At 41.7% G+C, this 3,173-nt stretch overlaps 1 protein-coding gene and 1 non-coding gene across 2 annotated transcripts in view; both read left to right on the top strand.

Moving 5' to 3' along the window:
* The window catches only part of ETS1 (ETS proto-oncogene 1, transcription factor), a 131,127-nt gene that overhangs the window by 7,413 nt on the left and 120,541 nt on the right, over nucleotides 1–3,173 (top strand). The window lies entirely within an intron of this gene.
* On the top strand, nucleotides 1,957–2,028 carry TRNAW-CCA (transfer RNA tryptophan (anticodon CCA)). The gene has a single exon. It is a non-coding gene; the product is annotated as a tRNA-Trp (tRNA).

Below are 3,173 nucleotides of genomic sequence, written 5' to 3'. Positions count from 1 at the left end.
GGTTCAGCAATTTAAAACCATCTTATATTCTTTGTCTCTTTCAGGAGATACTAGTGAGTGACTCGTAATATTACAATAACAGGAGTCCATTTGTAGTATTCTAAGAGAGGTTAGTTGAGCTATGTCAATTCATACAGAACCTGAAAGCGTTATGCTTAATTAGGAGATGAGAGTTTTCAGAGAAATAGGAGATGGATATGAGTCATTTTCAAGCCTCTATTCAGGTAAGAGTTGGGGGATTGTTAGCAGTAAAGGCGGGGAGAAACAAGACTGACGCGTTCACTCATCTGTGAGTTGATGCCTCATGAACTTAGTGAAAGAGTTGGTGGATTGAGTTTAAGCCCCAGAAGCCAATAGCACATGGATCAGAGCATGGGCTGCTGGGGGGGGGGGGGTGCGGGCTCCTTGAAATAAGAAGGAATGCTTATTACTGTCATGTTGGAATACTGAGTCAAGAAAATGAGGTTCTTACAGAGTTAGGAATGAGAGAGAGAAACCATCTTCAATTCTGTTTACCAATTTATTTTCTACTTATGGTAACCACAGAGTTTCCTTGGGGGAGTGAGGATTGTTCAGCTATCTAAAGCTGCTTACATTTGAGTTCTTGGAGAACAGGACTCGGTAGCTTTTGTTACACTGCCAGATCAAGGGAGAGATCTAAAATGATTTGAAAACTACAAATGGACTACTCAAGAGAATTAGAAAGAAGATACTGGAAGACAATAGACTCATCAATGGGGTATGTCTGTTAGTTTAGAGAGAAATATGATTGTGCTTGCAGTTAACATTAAAGAAATCTAACCTTGGGGTTGCATACGGACACATGTCATCACAGGTGATGTCCCTTTATTTTGTCCCAGAGATATCTTCACTGTCTTGGATAAACTCAAGCACTGAGACATAACTCTTCACATACTAACTGTTCACGTACAGGTCTTTCCTTCATTCAGTCAACAGGAGTATTGCACGTCTCTGATGTGCCAGCTAAAGAGACACAGTCCCTACTCTCTAGCAACTCATGATGCAGGAGCAGGAACTGAGATGCAGGAAGTACTCTGAACTTTGGCCGGTACCTTGTGAAAGTGAATCCCATGCTGGAGGACCGAGAATGTCGATCTAACTGACAAGAAGTTTTAGGGAAAGCTCCCTGAAAGTGGTAACGCTCAGTCTGAGTCTTTAAAAACAGATTTACATGTCATTTGGAAAGAAGAAATTCAAACTCTTTCCATTGCACATGAAAGATGTTGCCTCGGTGACATGGGTGACACTGTTGTCTTTAGTTTGGCAAAGGTGCTGTCATTCGGGGAAAGTGTCCTTGGAATGGCTAGTCCTATTGGAAACCGAATTCTTTTTGTCCTGCATTCCAGTCCAACTTGCAAAGAGGAAAAAAATGCATCATCTATATTTTCTGTGACAGCTTTATTGCACTTTCGTATTCCCCGTGTGCAGGCTTCACATGTTATAGCCATAATTCTTGACCTGTAGGCTAACACAAAGATGAGAGGGCAAGGTCAAATTTAAATCACAACGGGTGTGTTGGTGGCACTATAATTCTGGCTTCTCTCTTATGGAAGGAAGTTTGTCAATATGTATTCAAATATAGAATGTACACTGTACATATCCTTTGTCCCCAAAATACCACTTTTGTCATTTAATGGGAATAGGAAATATTTTAGGAACTTTTGTAATGACAAGGAATTGGGAACAAATAAATTTTACGGTAATAAGAGGCTCATTAAGAAAAGTATGATGCATACATACAATAGAATCCTGGACAGCTGTATACTTTGGGATGTACGACTATATTTATTGACATAGAAAACTATCCATAACATCATGCAAATGTCAGTGAACAAAGCAGATTGCAAAACAGCATGTAGAGAATAATATCGTGAAGGTAAAATTCTGATCATGTGTGTATTTGTATGGACACATTAAAAAATACCCAGCAGGACTTCCCTGATGGTCCAGTGGTTAAGACTTCACCTTCCAATGCAGAAGGTGCAGGTTCGATCCCTGGTCAGGGAGTTAGGATCGCACATGCCTCGTGGCCAAAAAACCAAAAAAAAAACCATAAAACAGAAGCAATGTTGTGACAAATTCAATAAAGACTTAAAAAAAAAAAATACCCAGCAGAATGTTGAATAAAGTATTAGTACAATTATCTCCAGATGGTAGAATTTCAGGTGATTTTGACATTCATGATAGACTTTTCTGTATTTTTCTTGTAATTTTTTCAATAAATATATATATTTTGGTAAAAATTATTTTCAAAAGAAAAAATTTTGAAGTGTGGTTTATGGGGTTATTTACCTAAAGGCCTAGTCTTTCTTTGAAGAGCATATAACCCCAATGAAAAACCCTTAAGTGATGTCACAGTTATCACCTAGACATGCAGCCAAGCAGGGGCAGAGTTGATAGGAACTGGATTCAGCTTCCCCTAAGGCTGGTCTCTGGGATTCCCTGCTCTTCTGCTGCCTTGGTCTGAAACACCCCTCCAAGTCCCCCTCCTCCCTTCCTTCTGTGTGTCACCCTCCCCACCCCTGGAGAGACCTGGATGGAAGGAAGTGTCAGCCTGTAGATTCTGGCCTGCGTCCTGGGCTTGTTCGGGGCAGGAGTCTCCAGGGGCGGTCACGTGTTTTAGGAAGAATCGAGATCTCTCCAGAGTCCCAAAGGCTTTACTGGATGCGAGATGCTCACGGAAACCAAACTGCTACCTGTTTTTCCCTCTGCATGGTTTGCCCATTTTTATCCTGAAAGTCCAGGGTGGTGAGGATAGACAGGAGAGGTGGCTGGTGGGCTAGTGTCAGTCTCAGCTTGGCCCGAGTCCTTGCCCCACCCCTGTAAAAAAAGGGGCTTAAGTGAGTTCAGGTGTTTGTAAAAATTTTGTAACTTACACTCTCATATTCAACAGTTATTTGAGTGCCAGCTGCCTATCAACACTGGCCTAGGATCTAGGGATTCGGAGTGAAGAAATACACTAAACTTTGTCCTCAACGGACTTAAATTCTAGTGGGGTAGGAGTCGGGGACACAAGAAAGAAGCAGCTGAGTGTCAGACCAGGAGCAGGAAGCTGCTGTTGACATGGGGTGGTTGAAAGGCTTCTGGATGAGGCGAAGTTGAATGGCTAGTGAATAAAGGGAAAGAGGTCTCACTTAGAAAGGGGATCACGA

This window comes from Lipotes vexillifer, unplaced genomic scaffold, assembly GCF_000442215.2.
Source record: "Lipotes vexillifer unplaced genomic scaffold, Lipotes_vexillifer_v1.1 scaffold442, whole genome shotgun sequence".
Taxonomy (NCBI): Eukaryota; Metazoa; Chordata; class Mammalia; order Artiodactyla; family Lipotidae; genus Lipotes; species Lipotes vexillifer.
The sequence above is the reverse complement of the archived record's forward strand: the minus strand, read 5'-3'. Positions and strand labels throughout refer to the sequence as shown.